This window comes from Hordeum vulgare, chromosome 4H, assembly GCF_904849725.1.
Source record: "Hordeum vulgare subsp. vulgare chromosome 4H, MorexV3_pseudomolecules_assembly, whole genome shotgun sequence".
In the NCBI taxonomy this organism is placed as follows: Eukaryota; Viridiplantae; Streptophyta; class Magnoliopsida; order Poales; family Poaceae; genus Hordeum; species Hordeum vulgare.
In genome coordinates this window covers 398,896,183-398,915,136 of record NC_058521.1, presented here as the reverse complement: position 1 = coordinate 398,915,136, position 18,954 = coordinate 398,896,183, and positions in this window count along the sequence as shown.

Genomic DNA, 18,954 nt, shown 5'->3' with positions numbered 1-18,954 from the left:
AGGGATTCAACAAGCATGGCATTTTGAATTGAACTATCATGAGATATGTCCACCTTACCAAGACCAAGTACCTTACCCTTTGAGTTGTCTCCAAAACTCACATATCTCCATGGTCCATGGTTTGGTGTGATCTCATACAACATTTCTCTATCTCTAGTCATATGAACGGTTCATCCACTGTCAAGAATCCACTCTTTTCCTCCAAATATGTAGTCTTTGAAGTTTTCCATGAGACTTGGAATCTTCATAGTTTTCTCATATTTTGTCGGGACCCCGATCCTGAAACATAAGAACCTAGCCTGTAACACATCACATCATTTTGTGGCCTCATACACGGTAAACTCCACAGGTGCCACCTTACCTTGGCCAGGACCGTTTGCGTCTTTTGGCTCACGTATATGAATGTGTCGCTAGCATTCAAACGACAAGAACCCGGGTCGACATGACTAGTTATAAACTCAAGTGGTACATCCGTACAGGGACAGACATACATAACCCAACAAAGAAGGTGTCAGTCATCAGCGTGTGTAGACGAGTCATAGCAAGCCACAAGGACTCCATTACACCGCGTGACATTTCCCCGATGGGACACACACAACATCAAAGAAGGATACATGCCGGTCAATCAATGTGTCGTGAGCAATAGCAAGCTACCAAAGCTCGGTGGAAACACAAAGAGGCATTTCCCCGTAAAGAGTACTACTAAAGGCACACAACTAGGTGCCGAATCCCACTCATATAATGCATTTCATAACATACACACAATATGCACGATATGTGTAAATACAACATGGATCACAACATAACTCTATTACTCAAGCTTTTGTCAAAGACTCATAGGAGTCAACATAATATGATATTACAAACAAGGGTCTCATGACCCGTCACTCAAGTCATACAAACATCAAGCAGAAGCATAACATGTCTGGGTAGAGACATCTACTAAAAGTGGCTGGAAGAGCCTGAAAAGCTTCATCGACCCTACCAAAGGAACCAAATCTCTGTCTGGGATTTCCAAGCTATTCCGGTCAACATCGAACACATCGTGTAGAAACCTTTAATGAGACTAAAATCTTCTCTGCAAAAACATAATTAAAGCAACCGTGAGTACAAAGGTACTCAGCAAGACTTACATCAAAACTATCTACATATGCATCAGTATTAATGAAGGGATTGTGGGGTTTGACTGCAGCAAGCCATCTTTGACTCTTGGCTAACCTGTGCTACGACTACAAGTTCTTTCTTTGAGGTGGAATAGCGCACACGAGTCCACATATTCACCATTTCAATACACCACTATGGATTCGCTCTCGTCTCCCTACGAGAAGGCCATCCATAGCACTCACACTTATCTTGCATATTTTGGAGTATCCATTCCAAGTTGTCTATGACCATATAAGTTTCCAAGTAGTCTATATCCGCAGACACGGCTATTCGAATAGATTAGATTACCCTGCAGGGGTGTACTTCTTCACACACGCTCCCACCACTTATCACCATATGCACGTCATGCATCTCGGCAACCTTCAATTGGAAGCACTGGCGTGGGTGTCGGCCACGACCTAACTAACCATGCAAGACCCTAGTCTAGGTTTATCACCTATTTGAGACTGAACCCGCAAGGAAGTCCGGTCGAAGTTTCCTCTACAGTCCCAAACGATGTGTATAGGGTTCCCAAGCCCACCTCGACGGATGGTACTACGCTTGGTACACCGGGCCACGATGTCTAGTATGTCCCAAGCCCACCTGTACGGGGTGCCACTCAGTAGACTACTAGCATGTCCTACAAACACCAGAAACTAGTTGCAACTCCTTGAGAAGAGACCTAGGTGATTAATAAGTTGAGAGAGTCAATTAAGGATCCCAATGTGCGGTAGTAGCTAGTCTTGGATAGCATACACGGGACTCATTTCTTAACGATGGTCCCAATGAGACAACCCGCCATGTACTCCTACACAGCCTCTCATCGGTACCTTTACCAAATCAGATTCACACCTTTACTCTCACACTGTAGAACATGAACACCACCATTCCGATTCATCGTCCAGATGGATCAGACCCGACGCGACTCTAAGCATAGCAGGCACAGTAAGCAAGCATGGATGATTAAGCACAACAAGGCTCAAGCAGTTGCTACTCATGCTAAGTGGGTTCAACCATTTACTATGGCAAAAACAGGCATGCAGAGGAATGGGTTCAACTACCGAGAACATGTAACAGTTGAGTCGTGTTTGTCCTAATGCAATAAAAGAGAGCAGGAGCGAGAGAGTAGGATTGTATCGTAATGCTCAAGGGGGTGTGCTTGCCTGACACGTCTGAAGATAGCAATGAGTCTTCATCAATGTCAACGATCACATTATTAGAACCATCGTCTACCGAGAGGGAACAACACCGGCAAAAAGAAAAGAACACATTCAATGCAATGCACCAGACATAATGTATGATATGACATGTTAAGGTACTTAGTTACCTAGCTCAATGTTTGGTCATATTAGTTGAAGTGGAATTCAGATAGGCGTCAAATTCCAACTCCAAACTATTTATTCAATTTACCCTAATCATCATTTTCCATACTTGGTGATGTTAACTTGCTCTAACATGCATGAATATGGCATAATCAGATTCCTTGCATTTTTCTGATCATTTTTCATATATAAATTATTTTCATTGGAGTTACAGTTGAATTACTATGATTTTTAGAAGTTTTTAGCTATTTCTGGAATTATTTTAAACACTGGATTATATATATTGCATCAGCATGACATCAGCAGGTCAACTAGGCCGTTGCTGGTCAAACCTGACCATTGGGGCCCACTGGTTAGTGTCTCATGCTTAAAAGACTTAGAATTAAACTAATTAGGTAATTATTAGGGCAGGCCCACTTGTTAGTGTCTGTTAGAGTTAATTAAATTAATTGAAATATTTAATTGGTTAGTTAATTAAGCTGGGGGCTGGTCCCATGTGTCTGTGACTCACGGGGGTCAAAAAGGGTCGAAACCACCGGCGGCTTGTCGCCGGCGAGGTCCGAGGCGACGGAGGTGATCGGAAATCACCCTCCGGCGAACATTCGAGCGGCGGAGGCCACCTACATGGAGCTGGAACTCGCCCGCATCCATTCCGACCGGTTTGGGGCGCTAGGGTGGCCTGATCTGGTGGCAGCGACGGCAGAGGCGGCGGCCGGAGCTCGGCCAGCTCGGGCACATCGCAAAGAGGCGCGGGAGGAAGAGCTGGGGGCCGGGGCATCACCTACGGGGCCCCAGTAGCACACCTGTGTGCTCAGATGAGCAGGGGAGGGTCTTTGGCCGTGGCGGCCATTGCCGGCAGGGAAAGAGCTCGGGCTCCGGCGGCTTGCGGGGGTTAGAGGAGGGGAACGACGTCGGGGAGAGGGGGAAACGGTCGAGGGCCTCACCGCGAGTCTTCTAGCACCGGTGGCGAGGCCGAAGACGCGCTGGAGGTAGCGGATCGACGGCGGCAACCGCCCTTGGCAAAGAGAGAGCAGAGGGGAAAAGAGAGGGGGAAGAGGAGCGAGGAGCTGGAGGGAAGGAAGAAAAGAGAGGCACGGGGGCGAGGCGACGTGCTGGCGCTCTTTGCAGCCTCCAGCGACAAGCAGGCAGGTAGGAGGTGGCGAGGTGCGGGAGTGCACGCGTCGGGAGCGCGCCCGTCCTCCTCGCGCGAGGAGGAAGACGACAGGAGCCTCGGTGGGTCGGGCCTGCACGTGAGCGTCAGGTAATCTCCTTTTTCTTTTCTTTTCTGCTTTTATTTGTTTTCTGAAATTTGTGTTTGAATTTAAATAAATATATAGCCATTTTTAAATATCCTTAAAATAATCATGTGGCCATAGTGGATTTTCCCCAATGCCACGTAAAAAGTTTCAGAATAATTGGAACTATATTTTATATTTAATAATTATAATTCCAAACCAAATAATTGTTTGTTTAATTCAAAAGTCCAATTTAAAATGTTTCTGTGATCCAAAAATATTGATTTGAATTTTACCTCATGCCAATATTTTCACACAATATTTGGAACATTTTCTTGGATCATTTTGAAGCAATTTTTATATTGCCTATTTTCCAAAATTTGGTTCGTGAGGCTTGGTCACTTCCTCATTTCAGATTTAAAAGAATTTAGATATGTATGCATGAATGCTTGGCAAGCAAAGTAAATTTGGGCTGTGACAACTCACCCCCACTAAAGAAGAATCTCGTCCCGAGATTCAAGCGTAGGGTAGGAGTAACAGGGAACACTAGCTATCACAATCTTCACGATCCAATTGCCCTTCTTGAATATGTTGATTCATTGCATCATGTTGGTCTTGACATCTTTGTCCTTGAGGTCTTCATCTAACTCGATGACAAAAGAACATGAAGACTCTACCAGATTCGATCTCCTCGAAGATCGAGCAACTCATGATCAACTCATGGAATGAGACATAGGAACATCCCTTGAGCTAAGACACAAAACACATAACAGGCATGAGGAAATGAGGCATATGACAGAGGTTCAATTGGTAGGCAACAATTCCACGCTTTAAATAGATGGAGATGAGGTTTCAAAGTAGCGAGGAGTTAAGTTGCCCTTCATACCATAACGGGGCACCTTAGGAAGGTGACTCTAAGAATTATTCCCTTAAGTGGCAAAAAGAATTACTTTTGATCCAAAGATCATTGAAACTCTTCATACCAGGGTAAGGCAATTCACAATTGATTGTTTGAAGGAATTTGAAAGAATGGCATACTCAGTTTGGAAAGAAACTAGGGTTATAGGACAACTCGGCAAACGGAAGGCACATTCCAATTGATACCGAGGGTATAACCTAGTGTCCGAGCGTTCTCTCAAGAACTTGAGCATTTCCGTATCCATCAAGGTTTTACCAATATCCATGCCAAGATTTTGGAGACACACATACTACCATGATGAATAATGATAGAGAATGCAGATGCAAAGGAGGACAACATTTTCTCGGATTTCACCTTAGCTATGCCAAGGAAACGAAATCTGGATGATCGACCGAGAGACATTTAGCACTTCGCTTCTAATGTCCTCCTTGATGTAATAGATAACTTAACTTCTTGGTATCTAGAACATCAAGTAAAGGTCGAACTTAGGGCCTCAAAGGGTCCATGAGGAACAATGTCCAAAATAACTCGTACAAAGTCCTCACGGGGAGATGGCTAAGGTTGCTGATGCAACATATTATAATATTAAGTCTTCCGGCTAGGTGTGTTTGCCACGACATCACTTTAGCGAGTTAAAGAGAGACCAATATTATAATTCTTGGAAAATGTTCCAACCATCATATATGCATGAGATTCAGATCTAGTTGGTGACATGATGTTTCACAGTCAGCATGTGTGAAAAGAAAGATTGCAACACAAATCGACGAGATAACGTTGCGAGATTCTCAGGAAATGGACTACGAAAGACAACTCCAAAACATGAGCTGGATTGCAAGACCCACGTGAACACACTGTTCAAGACAATGATGAGCACATGAAAAGTCTTACAACAAAACACTACCGAGTTCTGGGTGGGAACCATCATTGCAGATGTTAAGTCCTTACATAAGTCCGGATTGGCTCTTATGAAGGAACCGCTTTTCCTTATACAATTAAATCAGTGGCTTGGTGTGCTAGGAGATACATATGGAATGAAGATGATCAGTCTGTCAAACCATAGAATACTTCACACGTGCATGACTGACTTGGGATGATTCTGAAGAAAACAAATTAACTTTTTTCGAATTCACGACGGCAACTTGTACCAATTACACGTGAACGGAGAGGAAGTCACTTCTTACACCTAACATATACCTCGTGCACGAGACACGAAGAAAATGTCTACAATTTTTCCAACACTAGCTTAATGTCCAACATAGATCATGGAGCAAATGAAAATGGTGCTGATGGGCTCAACAAAAAATCATCGAGATATCCATATAAATTGATTTCCGTAACTATGTAGGCAAGATAATAGCATTGGTCAGATCAAGGAATATAATGGTGTATGCTCAAAGAAATCCACGAGTAAGACACAGTTACGGAATCTTTGGTTCTGAGTTTGATTTGACAATAGCCCATACCCAAATCAAAAATTGGACAAGATAATATATACAACAATTGATCACGCGAATCAAGCGATGGAATATCATCTTCCTTCGACACTCACACACACGCCACAAAGATATCCCTTTGAAATGAACTAAGTTAGGCAAAGCTTTTATCTTCCAACTCTCCAAGTTGTTGTTTAGCTTAGCCAACTAGCTCGGAGGTATCCAACACGGATTCTTGGAGAAGGGTGGCTTATAGGGAAACCAACTTGATCACGAGCTCTATCATAACAGTGAGGAAACAACCTGGTAATACTTCCGAGAATATATTCAGAAAATCATGAACCACCGATATGTTATTAAGCTCGGTAACAATCTCGCTTTTCAGGCAAGATGATATGATCAAAGAGCGAAGGATTGACACAATCCCAACCCATTGCTCGAAAAGTGCACCACGAAACATGGACTAGGTAGCACGATCAATCTTAGGATGATGATTCAATCACCATCATCATAAGAGTAGAAGTATTGTCCATTGGCTACCAAGCAATAACATTGCTAGGAGTATTGATTTCACACATCATGGTTCACTTGTCGATATTCCGGTTACAACCAACACAGAAACCTAGGGCTGAACAATGATAGAGAGAAGTATCACTACATCAAGACCTTGTGAGAGATGGTGCAATTCTCATGACATTCTTGAAAAAAGAGCGTAATACTCCAAGATAGAACAGAACAAAAGTTGGATTGACATTTTGATATGTGGAATACTACTACTTTGACCCAATCCAAGAAATGGATGAGGAATTGGAGTTTTCTTCTCCCAATCATTCTGAAATAGAACAACTTGACAGACCATAGGAACCATAGGCATCGATGACACGAATGCACAACTACTCTTGACTATCCTCTCATGGATGAAGGTCACAATACAACTAAAGAGGGGCTACTCTAGAGAACATGATTTTTCTGAGTTGTAGAGGCATAGATTAGCATGTCGAACGAGTTCAACATTATTCTTCCGGATAACCCATGCAGAAAGGCGGAGTTGGCAGAATGACAATATGGAATAGAGAACTCATCACGAGCACTCTTGTTATGATCTTTAGTTCACAAAGAACGTTTGCCATAGATGATCCATGGTATTGGAAGAATGATATACCATGAACCTTGGAAACTACAACAGGGTTACTAATCATTCTAAAGGAACTAGCAACACTATCAACAGAAGTGAGCAGAATGATCCTTGGGTTTAAGAACCCAGAAATAAAATACCTACTAGCTAAATAACATCACGGGATGTTTTTCGAAAATGATGGCCAGAATTACCACCCTAGAAACACAAAACACATCTAGACTATTGGGTGGTTTTTCGAGGTAACATGTTTTCCTAATACTTCAACAATACGTCGAGGTAATAAAGTACCTCAACACAATAATTGGTGTGCTTTGTTTGGCCAAAAGACATCGGGAATAGGAGAAAGGAGTTTGCAATTGCATCAGATTTTTTTAGAAACCTTGGAAAAATCGGACAACATAACGGCTGTATGGGCGTGAAATATGAGGCAACCTACAAGAAAACTAACAACATAACAATTGAATTCTTATTAAGATACTGATCCAGGAAGACAACAACTTTTCTACAAGTCTCCAGCATAGTAACTTGTCATCCTAATGAATAGATGAGAAAGCCTAATTCTTAAACCCCGTAGAATAAAGAAGAGCACGACTCAGAATAAGAATGACACAAGGAAAGGAGTAAAAAGAGCCTTACGTTCCCTTCCACGAACAATTCTCTTATATAACTAAAGAGTTACTAGACACAACATCGACCAGTTTGGCTTGGTTATCCTACATGCAGTCAAGCTTTGATACCAAAGCTGTCGGGACCCCGATCTTGAATCATAAGAACCTAGCGTGTAACACATCACATCACTTTGCCGCCTCACGCACGGTAAACTCCATGGCCACCACCTTACCTTGGTCGGGACCGTTTGCGTCTTCTGGCTCACGTATATGAATGTGTCGCTAGCATTCAAACGACAAGAACCCGGGTCGACATGACTAGTTATAAACCCAAGTGGTACATCCGTACAGGGCAGGCATACATAACACAGCAAAGCAGGTATCAGTCATCAGCGTGTGTAGACGAGTAGTAGCAAGCCACAAGGACTCCATTACACCGCGTGACATTTACCCCAAGGGACACACACAACAGCAAAGAAGGATACATGTCGGTCAATCAATATGTTATGAGCAGTAGCAAGCTACCAAAGCTCGGTGGAAACACAAAGAGGCATTTCCCCATAAAGAGTACTACTAAAGGCACACAACTAGGTGTCGAATCCCACACATATAATGCATTTCATAACATACACACAATATGCATGATATGTGTAGATACAACATGGCATCACAACAAGACTCTATGACTGAAGCTTTTGTTAAAGACTCATAAGAGTCAACATAGTATGATATTACAAACAGGGGTCTCGTGACCCATCACTCAAGTCATACAAACATCAAGCAGAAGCATAACATGTTTGGGTACATACATCTACTTAAAGTGACTGGAAGGGCCTGCAAAGCTACAACGACCCTACCAAAGGAAACAGATCTCTGTTTGGGATTCCCAAGCTATTCCGGTCAACATTGAACACATCGTGTAGAAACCTTTAATGAGACTAAAATCTTCTCTGCAGAAACATAATTAAAGCAACCATGAGTACAAAGGTACTCATCAAGACTTACATCAGAACTATCTACATATGCATCAGTATCGATGAAGGGATTGTGGGGTTTGACTGCAGCAAGCCAGCTTTAACTTTTGGCTAACATGTGCTACGACTTCAAGTTCTTTCTTTGAGGTGGGATAGCGAACACGAGTCCACATATTCACCAATTCAATACACCACTATGGATTCACTCTCGTCTCCCTACGAGAAGGCCATCCATAGCACTCACACTTATCTTGCATATTTTAGAGTATCCATTCCAAGTTGTCTATGACCATATAAGTTTCCAAGTAGTCCATATCCACGGACGCGGCTATTCGAATAGATTAGATTACCCTGCAGGGGTGTACTTCTTCAGACACACTCCCACCACTTATCACCATATGCACGTCATGCATCTCGGCAACCTTCAAGCGGAAGCACGAGCGTGGGCGTTGGCCACGACCTAACTAACCACACAACACTCTAGTCCAGGTTTATCGCCCCGCAAGGAAGTCCGACCGAAGTTTCCTCTACGGTCCCAAACGATCTGTACAGGGTTCCCAAGCCCACCTTGACGGATGGAACTACTCTTGGTACACCGGGCCACGATGTCTAGTCTGTCCCAAGCCCACCTGTACGGGGTGCCACTTAGTAGACTACTAGCATGTCCTACAAACACAAGAAACTAGTTGCAACTCCTGGACAGAGACCTACGTGATTAATAAGTCGAGAGAGTCAATTTAGGATCCCAATGTGCGGTAGTAGCTAGTCTTGGATAACATACACGTAACTCAGTTCTTAAGGACGGTCCCAATGAGACAACCCGCCATGTACTCCTAAACAGCCTCTCATCGGTACCTTTACCAAATCAGATTCACACCTTTACTCACACACTGTAGAACATGCACACCACCATTCTGATTCATCGTCCATATGGATCAGACCCAACGCAACTTTAAGCACAGCAGGCACAGTAAGCAAGCATGGATGAGTAAGCACAACAAGGCTCAAGCAGGTGCTACTCATGCTAAGTGGGTTCAACTATTTACTGTGGCAAAAACAAGTCATGCAGAGGAATGGGTTCAACTACCGAGAACATGTAACAATTGAATCATGTTTGTCCTAATGCAATAAAAGAGAGAAGGAGCGAGAGAGTAGGATTGTATTGGAATGCTCAAGGGGGTGTGATAGCGTGACACGTCTGAAGATAGCAATGAGTCTTCATCAATGTCAACGATCACATCGTCGGAACCATCGTCTACCTAGAGGGAACAACACCGGCAAAAAGAAAAGAAAACATTCAATGCAATGCACCAGACATAATGTATGATATGGCATGTTAAGGTACTAAGTTACCTAGCTCAATGTTTGGTCATATTAATTGAAGTTGAATTCAAATAGGCGTCAAATTCCAACTCCAAACTATTTATTCAATTTACCCTAATCATCATTTTCCTTACTTGGTGATGTTAACTTTCTCTCACATGCATGAACATGGCATAATCAGATTCCTTGCATTTTTCGATCATTTTTCATATATAAATTATTTTCATTGGAGTTACGGTTGAATTAATATGATTTTTAGAAGTTTGTATCTATTTCTAGAATTATTTTAAACACTGAATTATATATATTGCATCAGCATGACATCAACAGGTCAATTGGGCCGTTGCTGGTCAAACCTGACCAGTGGGGCCCACTGGTCAGTGTCTCATGCTTAAAAGAGTTAGAATTAAACTAATTAAGTAATTATCAGGGAAGTGCCCACTTGTCGGTGTCTTTTAGAGTTAATTAAATTAATTGAAATATTTAATTAGTTAGTTAATTTAGCTGGGGGCTGGTCCCACGTGTCTATGACTCAGGCGGGTCAAAAGGGGTCGAAACCGCCGGCGGCTTGACGCCGGCGAGTTCCGAGGCGGCGGAAGTGATCGGAAATCACCCTCCGGTGACCATTCAAGCGTCGGAGGCCAACTGCATGGAGCTGGAACTCGCTCGCATCCGTTCCGACCGGTTTGGGGCGCTGGGGTGGCCAGATCTGACAGCAGCAACGGCGGAAGCGGCGGCCGGAGCTCGGCCAGCTCACGCACGTCGCAAAGAGGCGCGAGAGGAAGAGCTGGGGGTTGGGGCAGCACCTACGGGCCCCAGGAGCACGCCCGTGTGCTCAGATGAGCAGGGGAGGGTCTCTGGCCGCGGCGGCAATTCCCGGCGGGGAAGGAGCTCGGGCTCCGGCGGCTTGCGGGGGTTAGAGGAGGGGAACGACACCGGGGAGAGGGGGAATCGGTCAAGGGCCTCAACGCGAGTCTTCTAGCGCCGGTGGCGAGGCCGGAGACGCGCCGGAGGCACCAGATCGACGACGGCAACAACCCCTAGGAAAGAGAGTGCAGAGGGGAAAAGAGAGGGGGAAGAGGAGCGAGGAGCCGGAGGGAAGGAAGAAAAGAGAGGCACGGGGGCGAGGCGACGCGTTGGCGCTCTCTACAGCCTCCAGCGACGAGCAGACACGCAGGAGGTGGTGCGGTGCGGGAGTGCATGCGTCGGGAGCGCGGCCGTCCTCGTGGCGCGAGGAGGAAGACGACACGAGCATCGGTGGGCTGGGCCTGGAGGTGAGCGTCAGGTAATCTCCTTCTATTTTTTTTCTTTTCCGCTTTTATTTGTTTTCTTACGTTTGTGTTTGAATTTAAATAATATATAGCCATTTTTAAATATCCTGAAAATAATCATGTGGCCATAGTGGATTTTGCCCAATGCCACATAAAAAGTTTTAGAATAGTTGGAACTACATTTTAAATTTAATAATTATAATTCCAAACAAAATAATTGTTTATTTAACTCAAAAGTCCAATTTAAAATGTTTCTGTGATCCAAAAATATTGATTTGAATTTTACCTCATGCCAATATTTTCATAGAATATTTGGAACATTTTCTTGGATCATTTTGAAGCAATTTTTATATTGCCTATTTTCCAAAAAAAAATTCCTGAGGCTTGACCATTTCCTCATTTCAGATTTAAAAGAATTTAAATATGTATGCATGAATGCTTGGCAAGAAAAGTAAATTTGGACTGTGACATATTTAAAGTCAAACCTATCATCTTCATCGTAATAACCATGTTTCACATTATCATCGTCAAGTGGAATATCCTCATCACAAAAATCAGGAGATTCATTAGAATTGTGACCAGGACAATGTACAAGTTTATGAATGTTGTTAGGGCATATTTCTCCTATGTAGTTTTAGTGATTGATGACAATTGTTGTGCGGACTAATCTTGTGTTCTGAGCATTTCAGAATATTCTCCTCTAGGCACAAGATGACTCGATGCCCCTCGGAGGATCTCGAAGACGGATTTTCTTCTACATTTCTATTCCTAGTTTGAGTCATAGGAAAGTCTCCTTACCAAGAGGAGGTCCGCGTCGGAAAGGTTTGGGTGGAATCCTCATGCACACACCTCATGCACCCACCCATATTTTAGCTTCAATGGAGCACCATTGTGTTTTCCTTGCCTATGTGAAAAAGGGTAGGTGGTAGTACCGCTGGCACAGCGGTAGTACCACTCTCAGAGCGGTAGTAAATTTTTACTACCGCTCCACGAGCGGTACTACCGTCCCAGGTGCGGTAGTAAACTTTTACTACCGCTCCAGGAGCGGTACTACTGCCTGAAGAACGGTAGTAGTTTTTTACTACCGCTCCAAGGGCGGTACTACCGCCCTCAGTGCGGTAGTATTATTTTACTACCGCACCGACGGGCCTTTTCTCACATACTTTCCCACGGAGGGGGTGGCACGGTAGTACCCCCGGTACTATCGTGGTTGGTGAGGAGCTGAGCGGTAGTACCGCTCCCAGGAGCGGTAATACCGCTCGTGCATTTATGTTGTAGGGGGGTAACGGTTGGATCTGCCCCACCTACTATATAAAGGCATCTCCTTCTTCCTTGAGCCTATCTTTAACCTCTCTAACCTCCATTGTTGCTCCACAAGCTCATTTTAGCCCGATCTCTCTCCCTAGCCAATCAACCTTGTTGATTTTCTAGGGATTGCTTGAGAAGGCCTTGATCCACACTTCCACCAAAGGATATTTGATTCCACCTACTAATCCCTTGCAGATCTTGGTACTCTTGGATGTTTGAGCACCCTAGATGGTTGAGGTCACCTCGGAGCCACATTCCATTGTGGTGAAGCTCCGTGGTCTTGTTGGGAGCCTCCAAGCTTTGTGTGGAAATTGCCCCAACCTTGTTTGTAAAGGTTCGGTCGCCGCCTTAAAGAGCACCTATAGTGGAATCACGGTACCTTGCATTGTGCGAGGGCGTGAGGAGAATACAGTGGCCCTAGTGGCTTATTGGGGAGCATTGTGCCTCCACACTGCTCCAACGGAGACGTACTTCGTGTCAAAGGGAAGGAACTTCGGTAACACATCATCGTCTTCATCGGTTCGACTTGTGGTTATCTCTTACCTTTACTTTGTATATGTTGGTGTTGTAGAGTATCTCCTACGTGCTTCGTTACTCGTTGTTAAGTAGCATCATATAGGTTGTCCTCCTAGTGCCATGTTAGTAAACCTTTATGATTGCTACTCCGTATTTATTTAGAAAAGCTAAAAATTGGTAGTTGCCTATTCATCCCCCCTCTAGTCAACCATATCGATCCTTTCAATTGGTATCAGAGCCACATCTCTTTATTAAGGGTTTCACCACCCGAAGAGTATGGAAGGCGAAGAGGGAGTTCCCCATGGGCAACCCGAGGCCATGGACTTGACTTCGGTCACAAGGGACGACTTGAATATGGCTAGGGCCACCCTCAAGACGTCCTTGACGAACGAAGTCAAGACCATGCTTAAAGAGTTAATTGAGGGAATTAAAAGTCCACCCGAACCAGCGTTAGTGGTTAAACCCACCATCACCGATTCGGAGGCCAGTTCCTCTAAGGAAGCGGCTAAAGGTATGCGACCTTCCTCATCTCTCGAAAAGGATGGGACTGGAACCTATGCCTCAGTTCCACCTCCCATGGTCTATGGAGGACCTGTTCCCACACCGCGTCTTAATCATGTTGGTCCTCCTCCTAAGCTTGTTAAGGGTGATTTTGCTAACTGGGTGTTTTCTATTAAGTCTCATTTGAATCATAGCTCAACAAACTTATGGAGAATCATCGAGCAAGGCTACTATCCTCATGACCCAAGAAACCTCACTCCAAGAGAAGAAGCGGACAATCAATATAATCACTCCGCATTGTTTATTCTACAATCCATAGTACCGCCTGAAGATCTTCCTCACTTGTGCCCCTTCTCTCTGGCCAAGGACAGTTGGGAGCACATTATGGTGCTATACAAGGGAAGCTCTAGCATTCAATGGTCAAACTATGAAGTGGTACTTGATAAGGCTGATGAGTTTGTAATGAAGGAAGATGAGGACCCTCGTGATCTCTATCGGAGGGTGACTGCTATTGTTGTTTCTCTCAAGGATCATGGGAGCAAGGATGTGGATGACACATGGGTCAAGCGCAAGTTTCTTAAGGCCATCATGCCTTTCAACAAAGCCATGTCATCAGTCATTCGCCAACGACCAGATTTCCACTCATTGTCTTCCAGTGAGGTGTTGGATGAATTCATTGCAATGTCTATCATGAACGAGACCGCTGACAATGCACTTGCTCGAGTTCGGTCAAAGACAGCTTCACCTAACCTTGTTTTGAAGGCAAAGGCTGCTTCTGAAGAAGAAGAGGAGGATGAAGAAGAGGAGAGCTGCCCTGAAGACACTAAGTATGCTTATCACGAGCACATGGCTCTTGCGTCGAGGCAATTCTGGGGCAAGAAGAGGAACTCAAGACCCAACTTCACCAAGAACAACTCAAGTGGGTTCAAACCCAAGCAACGAGTGAGGACATGCTATAACTGTGGTAATGTGAGCCATTTCGTGGCGGAATGTCCTTATGAGAAGAGGGAAGACAACGGAGGCAAGCTCATTCGCAAGGACAAAACAAAGTCATTCCCAAGCAAGAACAACTTTGTCAAGAAACCCCATCCAAAGGGTATGGTGGCACTTGAAGAGTACCCCTCCGATGATGATGATGATGATGATATGGTGGCAACTGCGACTGTCGCCATTGCCACTCCTTCTTCCAAGAGGGTGTCCCTCTTCAACTCCCCCAACGATAATCACATCGCCAAGTGCCTCATGGCTAAAGGTTTCACTCAGGTAACACCCAGCATTAAGACTAACATCACTAGTGCGCCCTCATTGTTGAATTGTGTTGATGATAGTGATGTTGGGGAACTTAATGAGCATGATCTTGACAAATTTCTGTGTACTATCAAAGGAGAAACCAAGAGGCACTTTGTTGTCCTTTTGGAACAATTGGGTGAGGCTAATGACCTCATCGAGTCTCATGAGGAGACCATCTCCGAGATGCAAGGTCATAGTCGTGACTATGCCGATGAGATTGCTGAACTTTCTATTGCTCTAGAAACAGATCGCACTCTTCGATTGGCTCCTGAGGAGTCATACAACGATGACTGCGCTAAATTGCAAAAGAAACTAGATCATGCTACTATTCTTACTCGTATGCTTAAGTCTGAAAAGGATGTTGTTGGGGTTGACCATGACAGACTCAAAATGGAGTTTGACACACTTGACAAGGCTCACAAGGTCTTGAAAGGTAGTCATTTCTCCCTGAAAGAGTCTCATGATGAACTTCAAGAAAAGCTTACCAAGGAAATCTCTACTTGTCCTCCTTTTGTTTTATTTGATAATGCTTGTACAACTAACCCTTGTTGTGAGCATGTACATCTTGTGGAGGAAAAAGCCAAGTTGAAGGATAAACTTGAGAAGGGCCTTGTGTCATGCATCCAAGGCAGGAAGAGCTTGAATGACCTTTTGAGCAATCAAAAGGGTGTGGTAGGAAAGGAGGGGCTTGGACTTACATCTAAGTCTAAAAGAAAAAGAAAGAACAGGAACAACAGATCCCCCACCCTCATGGACATCTTTGTCAAAGAGGGCGAAGGGACTCAGGAGGTGAACAGGAACAAGGTGGAAAATGGGAGCATCAAGAAGGGCAAAACCATTCCTACCAACACGGCCGGCAAACTAAATCCTTCCTATGTTTTATGTCGTGCTGGTGATGGGCATGTTTATGCCAGATTTATTGGTTCTTACTATGAGTTCATTGAATGTGCTATTTGGGTTCCTAAGACCCTTGTCTCTAACATTAAAGGACCCATTCAAAAATGGGTACCTAAAACCAAGCCTTGATCTATTGTAGGAGTTTTCTTCCGGAGGGGTGTCATGGTTGCTCGATAGTGGAGCAACAAATCATATGAACAGAAGCAAGGACTTAGTGGTGGATGTGCATCCTTCCCCATCTAGGCCCACCCATGTCCAATTCGCCGATGCATCATCGTCAAAGGTATTGGGATTTGGTAAGGTGGTCATCTCTCAAGAGATGTCTATTGAGAAGGTCATGCTTGTTGAGTCCCTTGCTTATAATTTACTTTTGGTTCGTCAACTTGCAATTATGGGCTTCTCCACATTCTTTAATCTTGATACTGTGGTCCTTTTGTGGAGCAAGACTCTTAAAGTAGCCTATGTTGGACATGTCGAAAATGGTCTCTATGTGGTGAACTTTTCAAAGCGACCCACTAAGACTGTGACATGTCTAATGGCTAAAGTTTATGTGGGCTGGCTTTGGCATCGCCGACTAGCTCATGTCAATATGAGATCTTTGCAATGTCTCCTTAAAGGGGACCATATTCGTGGACTAACAAATGTGAGTTTTGCCAGAGATCGTGCTTGCAGTGCCTGCATTGAAGGAAAAATCCATGAACCTGCTCATGGTCCAACGACTCTCATTTACACTAAGAGACCGTTGGAGCTCCTTCATATGGATCTCTTCGGTCCCCCATCATTTGATAGTCTTGGGGGCAGAAAGTACTACTTGGTGATTGTTGATGATTACTCAAGATACACTTGGGTATATTTCTTCAAGAGGAAGAGTGAGACTCAACAAACTGTTATCAACTTTGCTAATGAAGCTCAACATCAACATGAAGCAAAGATTTTCCAACCTGTTTTGGCTTTCTCGTCCCCTAGTCCGCCCGTGGCTAGGGTTTTCTAGTCCTCCGGTGGATCTCCGCCGTGAGTTTGCTACTGCTGCCGTCGTGGTCGACCTTCTCTCTGCCCTAGCCCTCCTTCCTTGCCGGTGACCTTGCGGGGCCCCTGTCTCGAGAAGGAGTTCGTGCGAGGGTTTAGGGTTTAAGGCCAGATTAGATTCGATCATGGCGGGATCGCAGGAAAACATGGGAAGGCAAGATGGAGATTGTGGCCTGGCAAGCAAATTGCTGGAGAAGCTAACGCTGCAAGAGGACGAGGCCGACGATCTGATCTGGGAGGAAGAGTTGGATGCTGAGGAGATAAAGCCGAAGTGGCTTGCCCTAGGGCGTTTGCTCACATCAAAAACCTTTAGCCATAGTGCTTTGATTGCAGAGATGAGGGCGGCATGGAACCCAGCGATGAAGGTGACTTGGAGGAGGATGATGCAAATCTCTTTTCTGTTCAATTCAACTGTCTTGGAGACTGGAACAAGGCGATGCACCAGGGTCCTTGGGACTTCAAAGGATCTGCGCTGATATTGGCTGAATACGATGGCTTTGTTAACCCGGAGAAAGTCAGATTGGACAAGATTGAGACATGGGCTCAGATTCATAAACTACCTGATGGCGTGCTAAAGAGTGAAAAAGCCCTCGGGAATCTGGCTCAGCGGATTGGGGAGGTTCAGGAGGTCCAAGTTACACTGCCAAACGGCTTTGTGGGTGAATTTATCAGGGTTCGCGTTAAACTTGACGTGAATAAAAAGCTCACCAGGGTGGTTGGAATTACGAAGGGAGGAACAACGAAGAAGTACTTGGTAAAGTTTGAGAAACTGCCAACGTTCTGCCATGCATGTGGCCTTATGGGACATTGGTATGAGGAGTGCAGAACGGGTGAGCATGATACAAGTATGTTTGAATGGGGGAAATTTATTCTGGCCCCGAGAAGAGGCAGGGGTGTTGGCCGTGGAAGTAGAAATAATAGTGGCCGGGGAAGGGATGAGCACCCTTTTGATCCTACTTACACTGGTCGTGAAACTGAGGAGGAGGTTGGAGGTGGTTCTCATGGAAGAGGACGAGGACAGGATTGGCGAGATTCTGCAAATTGGAGGTACAATTCTGTTTACAACAGGCAAACTGGGGAAGGTATGACAGGAACAATCCATGTTCCAGTGGGGGAGACTGTTATGAGGGAGAAAGAAGATAATCTGGGATTGGATGTTACCAACACTAGGATGATCATGGTGATGGATTCCAACGTACTAGGGAAGAGGTATGCAGCTGATTCGGGGCTCGCAGCTATCGGCAACGTTGATGACATACCACATGTTGCTGGAGGAATTATGGTGCCAGCGGGTAACACTGCTACTAAAGTGGATATCTTCGTGGGAGGTGAGAATGACAGCTCCACACCAATGGGAACCTCGCAGAAAAATGCAAACAAAAAGAAGCTGAAGGGTGTGGACGGCGAAGCAATGACAAAACAGCCTGAAAATGGATCGGCGGCCTCCCTGGTGGAGGACCGCCGGGAGTCATGAAAATCCTAGCATGGAATTGCCGTGGAATGCTCTCGACCACGGCAGTTCGAGAGCTCTTGTTGTTACAAGGGGGGGTGAGAGCGGATGTGGTTTTTTTGTCTGAATCGCTTCTGAACAAAGCAAAGGCAAATGAGGTCAGGATTAAGTTCGGGTTTGATCAAGTGCATGTTGTGGAAAGCGATGGGCGAGCGGGAGGACTTGCGCTCTTCTATAACAATGCAAATGAAGTAGTGTTGAACTTCTCTTCACTAAACTTTATTGATGGGCTTGTTAAAGATGGGAATGATGTAGCATGGCGACTTACTGGATTCTATGGTGAACCGAGTTGGGATCTTAAACATCTATCATGGACCCATATGAGAACACTGCACATCAACATGAAGGGACCATGGATGATCATAGGCGATTTCAATGAGATTTTAATAGCCAGTGAGAAGGAGGGGGGAATATCAGACCAGCACACTGTATGCAAAATTTTAGAGACTGCATGGAGGAATGTGGACTCCATGAAATAATGCACATTGGGGATCAGTTTACATGGAGTAGGGGTGTCATCAAGGAACGACTTGACAGAGC